Below are 20553 nucleotides of genomic sequence, written 5' to 3' on the forward strand. Positions count from 1 at the left end.
GCATTTGTCTGCTAGATGCTTCTGCACCTACTGTCTGTTTTTTATATAAATCCAAAGTCAAGGCAGTGATCACCTATCTTTTTAAACAGAAAGAATAACTTATTTAATTCTCTTTTGTCTATACTGATTCTAAAAATATCTATTGTGCTCGAATGTAAATGTCACTATTTGCTTGTTGTGATAGTGTCTAAAAAATGAAACCTTTTGTACAGAATCTTCTTCTAACAGTTCCCATCATGCATAACCAACAAACATATTTGACTTCAAGACAGAATTTAAAATTGTTGTATAAAGTCAAGATTTGTTCCACCAAATGGCTTTTCACAATCGCCATGATGTAGAGTGAACCACGAGGGTTTTTCAAAATGTTTCTGCACTTTTTTTTTATACGTTCTGCAGCCATCTTCACCACATCATGATAAACTCTTATACTGAACTGCAAGGTCAACTGGCTTGCCAGACAGACTAGTCACATGAATCTCTCACACATCACCGATTACTTCTCTTACCATCCTCACCATTTCCAATGAAAATATAAAAGCATGGAAACTTTTTAAAGATCCCTTCTAGTAAGGAGGCCAGTGCAGATTTACATGCAATGGCTGTCTGTCAGTCTATGCAGCAGGCAACCTAAGCTGCTTACGCTTTCTTGGCCTACGATCGCAGATCCGTTTCCCACTGGAGCAACCACTCAACTTTCTGTGAGTTGTAATTTGCACAGGGCTAAGGAGGTCCAACTCCTGTACACCACGTAATCAAGCACAGGCCTGGAAATTGACCATTTTGATACAAAGCTTAGGATTATGGGAGACATGTATGAGTGTCATAAGTAAATCTATACCCTGAAGTACCCTTTTTTGTTTTTTTTACTGCAGATTTAATGGTGGATTAGGTGGTGATTAAGGGGGCACCGTAGACATATAAGCCCTACAGCCTGACACCTAGTTAAGTAAAATGAACAGGGTTACTTTAAACACTGCCAACAAGATCAACACACAGAGCTACATTACAGCTATATGGTAGCAACCAAAATATGTGCCATTGGGAGATACAGATAATTTGACAATCTTCTGAAAAAAAAAAAATAGGTGTTACTTTTCAAACTGTATTATGTCACTATAGTACAATATTATAAAGAGTGAGGTTGGGTCTTAAATTTTATAATTCAGTGAACTTCTTTCCCGTCTATCATCATTACATCTCATGTCACTAAAGTTATGAAATGAAAATTAAGTTGAGTGATCACAATAATAATAGCAAAGCAAATAAGAAAAATGTAATTACACGCTCCAACTGCTATTAAGTTCATCTGACATTCAGTGAAGGTTATGCTAATATTGGATTAAGCCATGTATATGTTGCATTATCCCTTTCAACAAATAGATGGTGCTTGGTTACACCTATATAGGGTAGCACCCTCCTAGGTAGGTGTTAGAGATAAAGTATAGTTTTGGGTCATGTCTGCTTACCAGAAGGACTGCAGGTAAATCTATATTGTTCTCTGCTTACCAAAGAGCAGGATCTGTTAGTGAGGTCTGCTCATTGTGCTCGGGTGCAACTCGTTCTGTTTGCAGAGTGTTTCAAACTGGTCCCATAGGGAGGCATATTGGACAGTGGGAGGAAACCTGACAAATGAGTGCACAGGCTTTTGATACAGCCCTGGTGATTTGTCAGAGAGAAAGTGCCTCGGTGCATGCTGGGATACTGTATAAATGCGAGGAGCACATGTGCTCTGGGTCTTTTGGCTGGATAGCTGAGTCCCAGAGGGAGGGGACAGCTGCCTCCTCCTCTGTAGAGGGGTCGTGCGGCCTCAGGTAGTCGACCTGAGGACCTGGAGAGTGCTAGTAAGGAACTGAACCCAGAGGTCAGGTGAAGCTGACTGAAAGGGGATACACTGGAAGATCTGATTCTGCAGTACAGCGAGTACAGATCTGTGTCAAGGGGCTTGACTTGAGGGGGGCAAACCCTGCAGCTAGAAGAGTCAGTGGATGGGTGTCAGTAAAGGGGATGCTAGTGAGTGAATGTAGATTCACCGAGTCTATTGCTAGAGAGGAAAGAGCAAGGAGACTTAACCCTTCCCATACATGTGGCAGTATGAATTAAACAGTGCAGCTGCTTCCACAAGCAACCTGGTAAGTCCAAGTGAGAGTTGTCCTTATCCATTGTAAATAGTTACTGTTGGAGTATACCACTATTCCCTTCTCCCATCCAAGTTCCAAAATAAACACTAAAAACCAATACCCCTGGACTGCTTATTATGTGACAAGCCATCGGGAGTAAGGGGGATGTGTGAACTGTACCCCAAGTGACTGTGTGCTGGTAATCAGAGGAGGCCCGAGTCATCATACAACAGGCCTTACAGGGATAGTGCTAAAATAGCAATTCATGTATATTTTTTACCAGAGAAGATATATGATGCTTATCCAGGTTGACCTGGATGGACTGGTGTCTTTTTTCAACCTTACTGGGTATGTAACTATATGTAACTTTAGGAGTGGCCAGTTCGAAAAATGTACTTTGATTCTAAGGCCACTGACGTAAAATTCAAGGTAATCAATACCACGTAAAATGTAATTTAAATTTAACTTTGACCTTTTAGAGGGATCAAATATATTTTAGAATATTTATAGGAAAAAGGTAAAGCTTTAACATGTAGGTACACTATGCATTATATATAGTATAATAAATTGTAATTGTGAATATACTATGTTATAAATAAAAGAATCCACAGGGCCCTCCGCTCCAAACCACCTCCAGGTAAGCCTCCTTGTCACATTATTATGTGTATGAAAGATTTCATCACTAAAGAAAATATACTAAGAGCCTCCAGAAACACACAGAACATCGAATTGGATGACACAAAGATCCAATTATTTCCTGATATTTCCCAAGCCACCTCGGAAAGAAAATGCAAAATGAAGGAAAAAACATCAGTGTTGAAGTCTGCACTCATAAGATACCAGTGGGGATTTCCATTTAAATTAACGGTCCCCACAATGGCACTACGTACATAGTTTTCGATGTCACGGAAGGTAGAGATCTCCTGGTCAAGCTGGGACTGTTGGATTCTGAAGCGATACGAATACGCCAGATTCATCACGCATCTGGTCTACCCCCTCTTCGAGATGTGATCAAAGAAGATGGAGACAATCCTTCAGAAATATTGCCATCATCCCTAGTATAAATACATAGAAATTTTACCCTCTAGATTAGGGACTATATAGGCACGTAGTAGTCAAAGGTTATGTTTAAAAAGGTGTAACATTTATTTGCCCAAAAGTGAAAAAACAAAATAACACATAGCGGCCATATACCGTAAGTGTAAATATTACAATATTTTGACAGGAAAAAAATATATATACACAAGCAGGTAAAATGACACCTAGTGCGCTCTGAGGAGTCTTCTTCAGAGGTGTCACAAAGGTAGCTGAAAGGTTACAATATAAATACAAAAAAACATTTAGACGTGCACAGAGAAAAATTCGTAATAAGGGATAGTGCTGTACTGACCAAGGGTTATAAAGATTATTTAGCATGTAAATGCTGCTGTGTATTAAAAAAAATAAGGTTGAGGGAGAGGAGGTGAAGGATACTGGTGCCCATAACACATAGGCTGTCCACCATCAGACCGAGGGTCCCCAATCCAATGTCAGACTGCAAAAGATCCCCATAGGTTGACAGGAGACTAGAGGATTGGACCTCATGTAGAGCTTGTTAAAGCCCGGATCTGTATGTTGCAACAAGCCCAAACTAAGGACATAAAAAAAGAAAGAAATCAATGGTAAGAAGCAACTCAATTCCCTCATAGAAGAGGAGACATGTATTCATCAATAAATTCATCCTTGTATATTGCTGGGAGATAAAGTAAACAGCAAGTTCTTACATTTTTGGGTGGCAGCTAGAAGAACACCATCCATGCTGGGAGGTTCCTATAGATCATTTTAAATATACAAATAGTTCCAAGTGTGAAAAATATATTTCTCACATCACTGGCAATCAGAGGGGCTAGGTAGAAACAGATAGAGGAAAATGCTGCTAGTAAGGTAAAAGATATAAAAAAAAGTAGTTATAAACAAAGATATGCAGATGAAATACAATTACCTTTGTGGTCAAACAGCTCACATACTGTACATGGCATTCGGTGGACATCAGTATGGTGATATGAAGTGATAGCTATTATAAAAGCCAGGAAGGCTCGAAATGTAACCAGTAAGAGACTGAGAGAGGAGATGGTAAAGGTTGTCAGCCAATGGGTTAATAGCTCTGTATAGGATAGAATGGCTCAAGCCCTCTCTGCAATGGGTGGGGATCTTCTGGCCCCAGGGCACGTGGCATCGCCCCGCCTGATGAGCGCGATGAAGACTCGTGTCCTGCGGCTGCCGGTGCACATAGATGCCGGAAGTGTCCTTTGGCAGCCAGAACGAGGCTCTGTGAAATCAAGCCTTGTTCTGGGCCAAAAATGGTAGGGATGGAGACTGCTTATTAGGGGGAAACCCGCCCAGTCAGAGTACCAATGGCAGGGGGAGCTGCATGAGCTGATAGGTCAGGTGGCTAAGACCTCAGAAAATGGGTCTCAGGGGACACTAGATGGACAGTGGCAATTAATTGAGGCCACCCACAAGGGGTGGCCCCAGTGCGGTAGGCAGAGACGGCATAGACCGGACCCACAGTGGGTAACAGAAGGAAGACGGCCAAGGGGAGAGGGGACCAGCATATGACTCCCCAAAAAAAAGGGCAAATGTACAATATTCATTAAAATGAACAAATGCATTATTGTATTAGATCATAAAATGAATAACATATGTATAACAAAACATCACTTTGTGCATCGCTATAGATACCACGGTCTGATGGCGGACGGCCTATGTGATGTGGGCACCAGCATATCCTTCACCTCCTCTCCCTCAACCTTGGTTTTAATACACAGCGGCATTTCCATGCTATGTAATCAATAAGAGACTGAGAGAGTAGATGGTAAAGGCTGTCAGCCAATGGGTGAATAGCTCTGTATAGGATAGAATGGCTCAAGCCCTCTCTGCAATGGGTGGGGATCTTCTGGCCCCAGGGCATGCGGTGTCACCCTGCCTGATGAGAATGATGACTACTTGTGTCCTGTGGCTGCCGGTTTTAATACACAGTGGCATTTCCATGCTATATAAGCTTTATAACCCTTGCTCAGTACAGCACTAACCATTATTACAAGTGCACTTTTCTCTGTGCATGTCTAAATGTTTTTTGTACTTTTTTTGTTACTTACCTTTCAGATAGCTTTTTGCTCTACCTTTGTGACACCTCTGAGGAAGAATCCTCGAAACGTGTTAGGTGTCATTTTACCTGCTTGTGTATATATATTTTTTTCTATCAAAATATTGTAATTTCATTTATATCGCCGCTATGTGCTATTTTGATTTTGTTTTTTAATTTTTGTGTTAATAAATGATATATCTTTTTAAACATAACCTTTGACTACTTCTACGTGCCTATATAGTCCCAAATCTAGAGGGTAAAATTTCTATGTCCTTCAGGAATATGGTCCCCTAAAAGAATAAATTACATAACTCCATCATCAACCTTTGACTTCTCTACACGAAAACACACTACTACTTTAATACGCTGAATGAGAAGTATTGGAGTTGGCAATTTGAGATGGAACATAGAGAGAGTTGGAGAGTTATTTTCTCTTCCCCTAACCTTTAACCCTTCTTTATCTCATATATCTTTCTCTCTCTATATTCTGACTATCACATTGCCCGATATATAGTTTTATCTACATTAGAAAATGTAAAGCTATATGCACGCTTTTTTTGTTTTATAAGGTTTATACAGATGCTGAGTCTCTCTATCTTAGCTTGGTAGACCCCCCAACTCACCTCCAGAACCCAATTATAAATCAGATAGCACTAAATTCTGTGCTCCTGACCATACAGCTTATTGTCTCCTTCTTGACCCCTGATTTTGTGTTATACATTCGCAATCCTTTTGGCGTTATCTAGTTTATTTTGTTTTTAGTCATTCACTGTTCTTCACGAAATTGTTTTTCCTCATGAAGCACAATAATGGTGAAATTGTAATCCTCACAACTTGGGACTGTTGTACTGTAATGTTCTTTCATGTTCCCCAATTTGTTTATAACAATGTCATTTTTTTGTATAGCTTTGGGGTGGTTTCTCTATGCTACCTATACAATTTATCATTTGTTTCCCTGAATGTGATTATCACCCATCACTTGGTAAGATCCATCTCTCCCTTTAACCTTCATGATGGGACTTAGGGTGGTATCACATAATGTTCAGGGTTTCAATTTACCCCAAAAACTTAAAAAGGTTTCCGACATTACAAAAGATTAGGTGCTGATATAATTCTATTGCAAGAGACCCAATTTTTTGCATCCAACCATCCCCAATACTTTGATATATCCTATAGTCTACTGTACGACCTATAATTCAAAACCTCGTGGACTGGCTATCTTTATAAGAAATTCTATAGTTTTTGAAACACACAATATATTTAAAGACTCAGAAAGCCACTTTTTGACATTAAAAGGATCTCTTAAGGGCCCGTTTAATCAATATTGCCTCTATCTATGCTCCAAATGACTCACATTCCACTTTTTTCAAAACATTTTTTGAGATCCTGGACAGATATCATTCCCCACATTTGATAATATGAGGTGATTTCAACCTGACAGCCCATTTAGCACTTGATAGAAGCAGAGTCGTACCGTCTTCCAAAGCATTCTCCAAATCTTTAACTCGCGCTCTAAATAACCTTCAATTGCTAGACACATGGAGAGCACATAGTGAAGGATCTAGAGCCTATACATTTTACTTACATCCACATGACAGCTATGTACACTTAGACTACATCTTCGGTACCCTGATTCTTTTAGCTAACTCTTCTAGAGCGGATATTCATTCATGCCCTTGGTCTGATCACCACATTGTTTCTTTCACTATTTTATACAAAGATCTTGCCCCTCCACCTTAGAAATGGTGTATTATTGATTCTCTACTATCAGACCCCAATACTATACAACAACTAACAAAAGGATTATTTTACTCATAATACATCTCCTAACATGCTTCCTACCTCTATATGAACAGCACACAAAGCTGTAATGAGAGGCCTCTTAGTCAACATAGCATCAGCAAAAAATTAATTCAAACTAGCTGATATAAAATCAATAACCAAAGACTTGCACCCACTATACAAAAAAACAAAGCCAATCCCCATCCCCAGATCTTTTAAACCAGATCCAAGAAAAATGAAAAGACTAAAGCCCCGTACACACGTATCGATTGTCGGCCGTAATTATTCGGCCGCCGACCGATCGGCCGATTGTAGGCTTGTTAGTATGATGCTGCCGACAGCACATTTTCGGCCGAACAGAATCTGTCGTGCAGACTTTAAAATATTTGTTGGCCGTCACCAGAACAGCCGATTGTTCGCCAGTCAGTATAGATTTCGGCCGACAGACAGCAGATTAGCAAGACTGGGCATGCTCAGAAAAGAAAAAAGACAAGGAAAGTTAATCATCACATGACATCACTTCTGCAGTCGGCTGTTGTTGGCCGACAAAATTCGTGTGCAGTCTTTTGCAGTTTTCAACAGACACGACAGCCCTGGACAAAAGACGGCCGATCGTTCGGCCAACGATCAGTACGTGTGTACGGGGCTTTAGATGCATTATAATCTGCAGACACAGAATAAACTCTAAGGTGGTCTAAGGAAAAATGTCTGTTATATAGCAACTCTGCTCTACCATATTTGCAGAAAACGTAACCATTCCACAAAACCCCTACATTTATACATTTATAAACTACACAATTCAGCTGGTAACTTGGTTACCCATCCTAAAGAGGTTCGGGGTATATTTTCTGATTTCTGTAAAAAACTTCTTTCTACCCCTCAAAACACTGCCAAAACAATCCTCTTTACAATTGCTTGAAGATGTTCTGCTCTCCACTATGTCCAGCCAGCAAGTTGAAGCCCTTGATGCCCCATGTTCAGATAATGAAATTAGTAATATTAAATCCTTAAAGACCTCTACAGCCCTTGGACCTGACAGTTATTCCACAACAAATTTTAAAAAATTCTCCTCTGTTTTGGTCTCTCATCTTTCCAAATTATATAACCACAATTTACAAGGAAATTCCCTTCCCAGGAGAAATGCTTTTAGCTAATATGTCCCTCTTTTCAAAACCCCATAAAGATCACACCCTTCCACAAAATTATCGTCCAATTTCAGTTATCAACAACGACTTTAAAATATGTCGCCATATGCTGGCGGACAGACTGACAACAGTCATCACCTCATTGATCTATCCAGACCAAACTGGATTCATTCCAGGCAGACAGATTACAGACAATCTACGTCTAGCTACAAATGTTATCCAGGATTCTAATCTACATTCTCACCCGGGGTTTATATTCATAAGGCTAGATTTCACCCAAGACATTCATAAGGCTTTTGACAGTGTTAGCTGGTCTTTTCTGGATTTAATAGTCCCCAAATCTGGTTTACTGTATGTAATGATATTTTACATGGTTTCAGAGCACTATATAAGGATGCTCAAACTAGAACCAAGCTCCCTGATAATAATTCAGAGTTCTTTTAATTAGGTAGGGGCCCTAGGCAAGGGGGTCCTCTTTCCCCACTCCTCTTTACTTTAGCCATCGAACCCCTTGTCTCTGCCATCAGGAACAACTTCTACATTAAAGGTTATACCAAAGGCCCAAAATAATTTAAACTAAGCTTATATGCAGATGTTGTCCTTTTATTCTTCACAGACCAGGGGCATAACTACAGGGGTTGTAGGGGTTGCAATTGCAACCGGGCCCCATGCTCCAGGGGGCCTGTGTGGCTCCCTTGTACACCTGGATAGGAGGGGCAGCGGGGGCAGCATGTAGAGAAATCACTGTCCTTCTTTTTCCTCCTGTAGCAGCAGAAGGAAAATGGAGGAGATTGGTTCCTCTGTATGCTGCCCCCGCTGCCCCTCCTATCCAGCTCACTTGTGTTCTGCTGTCTCTGGGTCCCTGTGTGCTCCCCTGGTCCCCCTCCACTGTGCTCCCTCCCCTCTCCTGCCAGCTGCTGCAGGGGATGTGTGACAATAGAGAACCAGGAAGGGGTCGGTAAATATCTAATTTATCAGCTCCTTCCTTTTCTGAATGGACAGAGTCATAATCAGTGACATTGTAAAAAAAAAAAAAATAAATAAAATGATAAAAAATAATACAATTAAAATACCAAAAAAGAAAAACTACTGACACCAGTGGGTGAACTTCCAGGATCGCAAAGGTCACACTTGCGACCGGGCCCTGGCATTCCACCATCGTGGGGAGTCCTGAAGATGGCAGGAAGGGGGGCCCACTGCAAAACTTGTGAAAGGGTCCCACTGCGGGACAATAATAAAGGACCCCGCAATGAGAGTAAAGGGCCCCAGGATCAGTGGAAAGAGCTCCAGGCTTGAAGGGAAGGGCCCTAGCTAGGGGTCCGGGGGGGCCCTTCATGGTTTCTTGCATCGGGGCCCTGAAGGTTCTAGTTACACCTCTGTCACAGACCCTCTAATTTCCCTACCTAACCTTCTCAAAAAATTAGATGTGTTCCATAACCTCACTGGTTTAGGTATTAACTTATCCAAATGCTCTGCCATGCCTATCAACATTCCGCCACTGTTGACAACATCTCTAGAGGAGAAGTTTCCATTACTTGATGTTCTCATTCTTTCCGATACTTAGGTATTCACCCCATTCCCTCCTATATAACCCTTTTTCAGGCCAATTACCCACCACTTTTTACACATATTAAAGCCTTACTTAAATTATGGTCAGTTTATCATATCCCTTTTCTGGGAAGAATAGTTGCTACTAAAATGGCCATTCTACTCAAAATATTAATCTTTTTTAGAGCTCTTCTCTTACACATAAACCTCAATCTAGTGGATGGCTAAGCTTCCCTACTATATGGCTATACTACCTTTCAGCATGATTTACACAATTAGCTCAATGGTATACTCCGGCCAATCAAATCCCTTGGCTTCTTTTTTTGAAGAACAATCAATGCTTCCTTTTTATTTACAAGGTCTACTGTGGTCAGAGTTTACCTTACCCTGAGAGATCTATCCCTTAAACACAGTTGTAGCTCATTCTTATCAATTATGGCATTACCACATTGATAAATTCAATTTGGTCTTCACTACCCCACCTTAGCATCCTTGCTAGGTGATCCTCTTTTCCCTTTTGCCTATGGAAACCAAAATACTTTTGCTATATGGCACTTACATCACCTCGTTAGCTTAACCACTTGCCGACCACCTAACGTACATTTATTCCTGCAGATCAGCTCTAGTGCGCAAAATCATATACCTGTACGGAATTTTGTGCAAAAGCCACTAGATGGTGCCATCAACAGAGAGGGAGAATGGAAGAAGATGGAGATCTTGTGTTTCTGCTAAGCAGGAACACTGATCTCTGTCTTCATCCAGTCAGACCATCCCCACCACAGTTAGCAAGCACCAGCTAGGAGCACACTTAAAGTGGTTGTAAACCCACCTTGAGAACTTTTACCTATAGGTAAGCCTTTATTAAGGCTTACCTATAGGTATTGTAAATATCTCCTAAACTTACACCGTTAGGAGATATTTACATTGCATGCAGTCAATGACGTGCCCTGTGCCATGACCGGGGGGTTCGCCGCGAGCATGCTTGGAAGTGACGTCACGCGGCTCCGGGCAGTAATACAGCCAGAGTCCACAGACACGGAAGGAAGACAGGCGAAGATGTATGCAGCCGCCAGCAGGGACAACGCGGGCTTCGTTTGCAGGTATACTAGCACATTATGCATTTACTTTGCAGGGGAAAAAAAAAGAAGAGTTTACATGCGCTTTAACCCTTTGATCGCCCCTGATGTTAGCTCCTTTCCTGCCAGTGTCAGTAACAGTGCATATTTTTAGCACTGATCACTGAAATAATGTCACTGGTTCCCAAAAAAGTGTCAAAAGTGTCAGTTAGCTGTCTGATTTGTCCGCCGCAATGTGGCAGTCCTGCTAAAAATCGCTGATCGCTGCCATTTCTAGTAAAAAAAAAAATAAACAAATAAAAATGCCATAAAAATATCCCATAGTTTGTAGACGCAAAAAGTTTTGCGCAAACCAATCAATATACGCTGATTGGGATTTTTTTATTTGAGATGTTTTATAGCAGAAAGTAAAAAATATTGTGTTTTTTTTTGTTTTTAAATTGTCACTCTTTTGTTTATAGTGCAAAAAATAAAAACAGCAGTGGTGATCAAATACCAACAAGAGAAAGCTCTATTTGTGGGGAAAAAAAGGACATCAACTTTATTTCAGTACAGCGTTACACGACTTGCGCAATTGTCAGTTAAAATAACGCAGTGCCATATCACACAAAATGGCCTGGTCATTAAGGGGGTATAACCTTCCGGGGCTAAAGTGGTTGAAATCCGTCACAGATTCCGCTCATTCATTGATCTACAAGCAGATTATAACTTCCCATTATCAGAACTGTCACATTATACTATATACTAATTGAGAACTTTTTTTCAAAAATATTATTCTCTTACTTTACAAACCCCTTTCTCACATTTTGAACAAATATGCTTATCCTCACCAAGAGATAAGGGACTGATCTCTCGTATATATTGTGGTTTATATGAATTTTCCCTCTCAGAAAAGTCAAAACCAATGCTTCAAAGGGAAATCGACTTGGACCAGTCCTTTTCACCAGATTCGGGACATCATGTTTACAAAACCTACAAAAATGTAAACAATCAATATCCGTTAGAGAATCAGCTATTAACACACCAGAAGGTAATTAATCCACGATAAATCAATTTCTTCTACCCATCAGCATCTCCCATGTGTTTTAGGGGTTGCCCAGATCAAGGTCCTTTATACATATTTTTTGAAACTGCAAACATCTTAAACCTATATGGCAGCAAGCAGTCACCAAAAGGAATGTGTAGAAAGTTCTTAACACCCCAGATGTGCCTACTATTTACACCTATACCAGATTTACCCATCCCTAGCACTACTGTAGATTGATTCATACCCTTTCCAGCTCCATCTATTGGACATTAGCGTTTAACTGGTGCTCTATGTCTATTCCCTGGCCACAGGTAATAAATAGAATGGAACAGATTAAAGTGATTGTAAAGTCTCGTGTTTTTTTTAAAATAACAAACATCACTTCCGGTTCCGGCGCCCGATGAGCTAGGCGGTGTCTCCGGCGGCTCCGGCGTAATCGCTATACCAGACCTTGCTACAGGCTCCTTACCCCCCCACTGCGCTCCCGACCGGCTCCGGTACGCTCCCTCAGCCTTCCGCCACGGACCGGTACCTGATTCACGGCCCGCCGAGCTCGGGGGATACCCGCCAGGACTCTGTTCCTCCCGCGCCCTGCACTTCCAATATGGCCGCTGCCTCCACACCATCTCAGGCGGGACCCGTGGCGCCCATGCAGATGCAAGCAGGGACACCTCTCCCCCTCCCTGAAGAGGATCAATATGCCCGGATAGCCCAGGCTGTTGCAGCTCTCCTCTCCCCGACCATTACAGCGGCGGTTGACACCGCAGTTACAGCGGGCATAGCACAGCTGCACAAGGAGCTTGGAGATCAGGCCAAGCGGCTCAATGACCTTGAGCACAGGATATCTGATGTTGAGGATGAGCTCCAATCCAATATGGCTACTGATCAAAAGACTGCACAAACCCAGAACTACATTCTTGACAAACTGGAGGACTTAGAAAACCGCTCACGCAGGAATAATCTGCGCATCATCGGTGTTCCTGAGTCCATTCTTGCTGCAGCACTCCCGGACTTGTGTTCCTCGCGTATTCCCCAGGCCTTGGGCCTTACAACGCCGTGCATAGTGGAAAGAGCCCATGGAATAGGCCCACCGTCCAACGATAGGCGCACACCGCGCCCAGTGATCGTGCGCTACTTGAATTATGCAGATCGGGTGGCAATTTTACGTTCTTTCAGAAACGCCAAGTCTCTTCAAGTGGATGGACAAAAGTTCCTTCTCTTCGCTGACTACTCTCCGGAAGTCGCAAGACGGCGCAAAGCCTTCCAGCCTACTTGTTCAGCATTGTTTCAAAGTGGTATAAAATTTACCCTGGCCTATCCTGCAATCTTGCGTCTCACTACGGCGACTGGCGAAGCTAAGACCTTCCATCACCCGGACGACGCAGCGAACTATATGCGGACGCACATGCAGATCTCCATGGAGACCCAGAGCTCCCCCAACCAGATACCTTCCCCTGGAAACAGGGACCTCGGCAGCCCTAGGAAAGACTCGCCCAAACGGCCTCGTTATTCCTCTGGATCACGCAGTAATAGATCACGCTGATTCCTTACCGGGGGCATTAATCCTAAACACCCTCTCCTCTCTCATGGAGCACTGAGTTTAGTGTTTTCACGCTTGATGCCCGAGATATCTTTTCACCTTGAATTCTCCCTCCACATTACTGTGCTATAGGCCACGTACTCAGGGTTTGATATATTTTTCATTTGTTTGTTCCTTTTATTTTTCTGCTCTTTATTTGTCTCTTTGTTTTTCATATATGGGCTTGATTTGCTATTTGTATAGACTTATTCTCTTCTCTTTGTGCCTTTTGCACTAGTATATCCCTCGCAGCCTTACCGGAGCGGTCCTACTCATCTTCTGTCCTCTCCCTCCGTGGATAAGGGCTCGATGGTGTCGTCTGTCACGAACGGGAGCGGATCCTCTCTCACGGTCCTCTCAGAAGTCCCGAGGATCACGTGTGGTCTCTCAGCCGATCTCTGGACAACTCCGGTAACGCCTCGACTGGAATATGGTACTCATTGGGAAAAAAGTGAAGTCCCAGACTTCTTTGGTATGTACTTTTTTCCTTCACCTTGTTGTTGTTTTACATTTTTTTTCAGTGGCTAACTACACCTGTTTCTTCCCCATCCGCTCCGAGGCAAGCTTTCTTACCCCCCCCAGATTTTGCTTGTTGCAACCAAATTTTGTCCTTTTTTTTAAATTTTTAGTTTATTTCACTTCTCTGAATCTAAAGCCCTGTCTTCTTCGACCTCCTTAATTTTAATCTAATATCCTGGAACGTTAAAGGTCTGCGTTCTCCGCATAAGATGATGGCTGTTTTGCGCCACCTGAAACGTCTCAAAGCAGACATAGCGCTTTTGCAGGAATCCCACCTCACTGCCGCTGACCACCACCGTATGCGTAAACTTTGGGTGGGTCAGGTCCTCGGCTCTGACTCCCCCAAACGTAAAGCTGGTGTCCTAATCCTCATTAATAAAAACCTCCCTTGTGAAGTGCTCAACGTGACGCCTGACACGGACGGCAGGCTTTTGCTCCTGAAACTTAAAATCTGTGATACGGAGTATGTCATTGCTAATGTTTATGCCCCTAACTCACCCACTAAGTCCTACTTTCAAACTCTAACTTCCCTTATTGCTCCCTACGCCCATCTCCCCTTACTGATTGGGGGAGACTTTAACTCTATCATGGACCCTGGAGAGGATAGGTCTAAAGGGAATTCTTCTCCATTTATATCACCTGCTCCAATCTCCCCACTACCCGATTTTGTTTCCTCCTTGCTGCTCACGGACACTTGGAGGCTTTCCCATCCCCTAGACAGGGAATTTACATTTTTTTCTCACCCACACAATAGTCTGTCCAGAATAGATTATTTTTTTTGTAATCAGGCCCTACTCAAATCTACGCTCTCACCCTCCGTGGGTGACATCGCTATTTCCGACCATGCTCCCATCTTCCTTACTGTTGGCGACCATCCGACCTTTTCCTCCCCAAGAATATGGCGCTTTACCTCATATCTTTCTGATAACGAGGAGTTGAAAGCCCTGCTAGAATCAACGTGGCAGGATTATCTTTCTGATAATGCCTCGCATGCGGGTGACCCTATCCTTCTGTGGGAGGCTGGCAAATCGGTCCTCAGAGGTAGGATACTGTCCTTCGCTGCCACCCATAAGAAGAAAACCCTTGCTCACTTTAAGACGGCTAGTGATAATTTGCGTCTGGCTCAATCCCAACTCTCCCACTGCAACTCTCCGGCGAACAGGTCCAGGTGGAAAGAGGCTAAAGCTGCTTTTGACCACTGGGCAGAATCGAAAGAGAAATTTAGACAGTCACTCCAATCCCTTAAACTTCATAAATATGGTAATAAAGCGGGGAAGCTGTTGGCCCACCTTTGTAAAGGTTCCCATGCATCCGTACATATTCCTAAGATAAGGGACTCGGCGGGCAACGTTGTCACCTCATCCGACGATATAGCCAAAGTAATGCACTCATTCTATTCCTCTTTGTATGGCCCTGACACCATTGACGAAAACCGAGCAGAGCAATTTCTTGAGACTGTAGGGCTCCCCACCCTGGATCCATCGGATCTGGAGCGACTTAACGCCCCGGTCACAACTGAGGAGATCGCAGAAGTGATAGCCTCTCTGTCCCCAGGTAAAGCTCCCGGCCCCGACGGCTACACTTCTGATTTTTTTAAGCTTTTGGGAAATGCAGTTGCTCCGACGTTGCAACGGGTCTACCAACACATTCTCGACGGGGGTAACTATCTACCGACAGGCTTCCAAGCCCACATCAAAGTGATTCCCAAGCCGGGTAAGGATCCTTTAGAACCGGGCTCTTATCGCCCCATATCCCTGCTAAACCTTGATTCTAAGATCCTTTCGAAAATCATGGCAACTAGACTTGGTCACATCCTGCCGTCCATCATACACCCAGCTCAGGCTGGATTCACCAAAGGCCGCTCGGCGACCACCAATATACGCAAAGTACTAGCGGTTTTGGAACAGGCTAGGTTGCTCCCTTCACACGACATGGCCATCATTACCCTAGATGCAGAGAAGGCCTTTGATAATGTTGTCTTTTCATGGCTGTTCCGGGTACTTTGGAAATTTGGCTTTGGCGGGCCTTTTCTGCATCTGGTCCAGGAAATGTACTCGTCCCCTAGCGCAGTGGTGGTCACTAATGGCTACCCTTCTGCATCTTTCCCTCTTCACAAGGGCACCAGACAGGGGTGCCCCCTATCTCCCCTGTTGTTCAACCCAGCTATGGAGCCCCTCTCACGTTTCTTGATCTCTCACCCGGAGCTTCATGGGGTTCGGGTGGGTGATCAGGAGATCCGCACGGCTTTGTTCTCCGACGATATTCTCATCTTCACATCCCAACCCTCCACTGACATCCCTTGTATTCATGACATATTCTCCACCTTTCGCCTCTGCTCTGGGCTAAAAATAAATTTTAATAAAAGTGAAATCCTCCCTCTTTCTCTCTCTAAACCTCCACCTTGGTCGACTGGCTCGGTTTTTCAGATAGCCCAATCCCACATTAAGTATTTGGGTATCAACATTGGTAAATCCCCCTCTTCCATCTACACGTTAAACTTCCCCCCTGTTATTAAAAAAATTGTGACCCAGTTGGAAGCATGGTCGGAACTCCCCCTCTCCCTTCTTGGTAGGTGTCATCTATATAAAATGATGTCCTTTCCGAAGCTCCTATACCCCCTTCAGACCATACCGCTACTCTTAAAACACAAAGACTCTCATGTTCTAACTAAGGCTCTGCAGACTTTCCTATGGAGGAAGAAGCGCCCCCGGATCTCTCTCTCCAAACTCACTCTTCCAAAAAGGGACGGAGGGGCCAATCTCCCTGACCTTAGGCTCTATAACATTGCTTGCCTCCTGCGTATTGGGTTGGATTGGGTGTCAGGTGTTTCGCGCTATTCTAACATACCTATCGAATCTCAAATGGTTGCTCCCCTCTTCCTGGGTGCTCTTTTACATTGCTCTTTAGCTTCCATCCCTCAACCTCTTAAAACCAACTGCCTCCTTAGGGACACTATTATAGCTTGGAGGGAAGCCTGCAAATTCATCAAACTCCCCTACACAATTACCAGACTCTTACCTCTGGATGGTCATCCTTTATTCCCTCACCCGCGACAATACTCGGCTTTTGCAACTTGGCCGGGCAAGGGACTGAAATTTTTTCATCAATTATTTCACCCTGACACGGGCGATCCCCTCCTGGTGGATACCATCACAACTCGGTATCACATCCCTTCTAGCCATTTTCTTCATCTCCACCAATCTATTACCTTTGCCACCAGCCTGTGGCGTGACAAACTCCAACGCTTCAGCCCTTCTCTTCTGGACAAGTTTATGGACCTTGCTAAACTAAGCATCTCGGACATCTACAAGCCCCTCCAGGCTCACCGGTTATCCCTCCGGAATCCCTCAGCTTCCTCACCTTGGTACAAAGACTTTCAATATGACAATCTCCAATATTATATTCTCAAAGGATATCACACAACGCGGACCTTTGTAATCAATGAATTCTGGAGGGAGCAGCAACTTAAAATCATCCACAGGGCTTATGCCCCTTTTTCCATGGATCCCTCATCCAATGCCCCCCAAAAATGCTCCTGGTGTATGGCCCACAGACCCACGCTAGCACACAGGCTATGGAACTGCTCAGTTATCGCTCGCTTTTGGGACAGGGTCGAATCCTTCGCATCCTCTGTTACAGGCATTCCTCTTACACGTAATCCCCTGATGCTCTTGTTCGGACTTTTAGATGGGGGAGTGCTTGCCCTCAATTCCTACCATACGTCACTCATGGTACAACATAAAGGAAAGGGGGAAAAAAGCGCCAGTGGAGTGCAGTTTTTTTAAAAAAAAGGAAGTTTATTAAAAATAAGTATAAAGGAACAGGTGACTCGATAAAGGACTCACTTTAGTGCAGTCACTGTGGTGCCCTCCCTGGTGTAGGTCAGAAGCTCGGTGCCTGCTCTGGGTCCTGATGCGGTCCAATCATCCGGGAGAAGTCCGGGGTTTCTCAGGCGACTTCCGGGTCGGATCGGCATAGGAGATGTGGAGCGTGTTAGAGGCTTCTTCCGGCTGCGTCTGACGTCACGGGGTGTCTGGGCTTTGGTGGGCGTATCCGGGCGTCACAACATGTTTCGGAGCATGCGCAACATGCCGGTGGCGGGCATGCGCACTCCTTTGTCAAGTGTCCAGACACTTGACAAAGGAGTGCGCATGCCCGCCACCGGCATGTTGCACATGCTCCGAAACATGTTGTTGTGCTCCACATCTCCTATGCCGATCCGACCCGGAAGTCGCCTGAGAAACCCCGGTGAGTGAAACCACAGTGACTGCACTAAAGTGAGTCCATTATCGAGTCACCTGTTCCTTTATACTTATTTTTAATAAACTTCCTTTTTTTAAAAAAAACTGCACTCCACTGGCGCTTTTTTCCCCCTTTCCTTTATGACTAACATTGAGCTGCTTCGCTCACCCGGAGAGCAGCCCGGAGTGCAACCCATCCTCATCCACCCACTGAACAGAGGATCGTCCACACCCAGACCCCCCCTCCCCCCTCCCCCCTTACACCCCGGGTCAGCCTAATACTCTCTGCCTCCAGGCATCTGAGCCCTACTTCCCCCCCCAAGGCTGTTCCAGCTGACAACTAGTCCAAGTACCAGTGTCCTGCCTGAACCCCGCCTGACCATTTGCCTCTACTAGCAGCCACAATAGAGAGCAGCACCCCCTGTGAGCGCTTTAAATAACATACTTTCTTTTTCATGGTACAACATAGACCTTGGCTCGCTACTCTCTACATGCTGGGCAGAAGAGCTATCCTCAACAAATGGATCTCCACCTCCCCTCCTACTCTCCCTGACGTGCAGACGGAAATTGATCAGCTTCTCAGGAGGGACTTACTGGACACTCTTATATCCGCATGTTCGAATCCTCAGTCTCTCTCCAAATGGGACGCTTATCTGGCCAAGTATCCTGTCCCACAGGCCCTGTTAAGGGATGTAGGAAACCTTGACGTCTCATTGGTGAGATCCTCCTCGTTACAGGGTCGGACAGCTCTCTCCCTGCGACATCCCAACTCCTCAATTTCCACAGACGTCGACCAGCGGACCTGAGACGTCTTCACATTACTTCTTTTCCACCCTCTCACATATCAGGATGATGCAACAAGCACCTACACATTTCATGGTTTCCTTCCTGCCACTTGATGGACTGGTCCTTCCTTTCTACGGAATCTACCCTGCTGCCTATATATCCGGGACCGGTCTCTAACTCATTGAAATTAGGCAGTCTGTAGTAACTCAACTTCCAGCATGTTTTCTGACTGTTTGCTTTGCCTCGAGAACTAGTTCCATACGTTTCTTTAGCCACATATTTCGTATTTTGTGCCTCTTCCTCCTTCTCTCCCTTCCCCTGCAGCCATTCCTTCCTTTCCCCCCCCCCTTACCTTCCGTACCTACCCTCTATCCATCCCCTCCCCTCCCACCCTCTTCCTACAACCCCCCCCCACCCCACCTTATTGGGTCAAACCTATTGTTACTACTTCTATGGTCGCCTTATTTAGCTTTGCCTGTTACTTTGACCGAATATGGTTTGTTGACTCTTGCATTACAGTCTATTTAGGCTCGGTTCACACTATTGCGATGCGGGAAGGCTGCGAATTCGCAGCCTGTTCCCGCATCGCACACGCACCCCCGGCAGTTCACACTGCCATATGCGATCCGCTGGGGGTGTCAATGTAATCTTAACGACACCCCCAGTTTGATCGCATATCGCAGTGCGATTGTGCAGTTCGCACAGGATCGGATCGCACAAGTGTGAACCGCTGTGCGATCCGATCCTGATGCGGCAGCAAAAATGCCTCCTGTGCGTGTTTGCTGCGGGTGCGGTGCGAATTTAGCCATACAAACTGTATGGCTAAACTCGCACCGCACAGCTGATCGCATGTCATGTCGGAGCAGTGCGCTCCGACATGACATGCGAACCCGGCACACGCAGTAGTGTGAACCGGGTCTTAATGTCTGTATCACTTTTTTTTTTGAAAATTTTCAATAAATTTTGTTTTAAAAAAAAAAAAAAATAAATAACAAACATGTTATACTTTTGCACGGGGCAGGCTGGATTCTCCTCTTCTTGGGTCCCTCTTTGCTGCTCCTGGCCCTTCCCTCCTGTCAAGTGCCCCCACGGCAAGCAGCTTGCCATGGGGGCACCCGAACCGCACTGCAGCTCCGTGTGTCCATTCAGACTTGGAGCTGCGGTTTGGCCCCTCTCTCTCCTGATTGGCTAACTGACTTTGATTGACAGCAGCGGGAGCCAATGGCGCCTCTGCTGTGTCTCAGCCAATCAGGAGAGAGAGTCCCGAGCGGCCGAGGGACTCGTGGACATCGCTGGATAGAGATAGGGCTCAGGTAAGTATTAGGGATTGCTGGGCCGGCTGCTACACACAGAAGGCTTTTTATCTTCATGCATAGAATGAAAGAATGAAAGAAGATAAAAAACCGTCTGCCTTTACAGCTTCTTTAAGCTCTCAGAGCGTATCCATCACATACTTTTTGATACCGTGCATATTTTTTTTTTTAACCGCTTGCCGACCGCCGCAAGTACATATACTGCGGCGGTCAGCCCCGGCCAGGCAAAGTGACGTATCGGTACATCACTAGCCTGTCACTAGCTTGTGAGCCAATAGCGGTCGAGCGCA

At 44.5% G+C, this 20553-nt stretch overlaps 1 protein-coding gene across 1 annotated transcript in view; it reads left to right on the plus strand.

Annotated features, from left to right (window-relative positions):
* Positions 1-20553, plus strand: part of CCKAR (cholecystokinin A receptor) — a 125464-nt gene that overhangs the window by 10844 nt on the left and 94067 nt on the right. The window lies entirely within an intron of this gene.

Source organism: Pelophylax lessonae, assembly GCF_965119305.1.
Source record: "Pelophylax lessonae genome assembly, chromosome: 1".
Taxonomy (NCBI): Eukaryota; Metazoa; Chordata; class Amphibia; order Anura; family Ranidae; genus Pelophylax; species Pelophylax lessonae.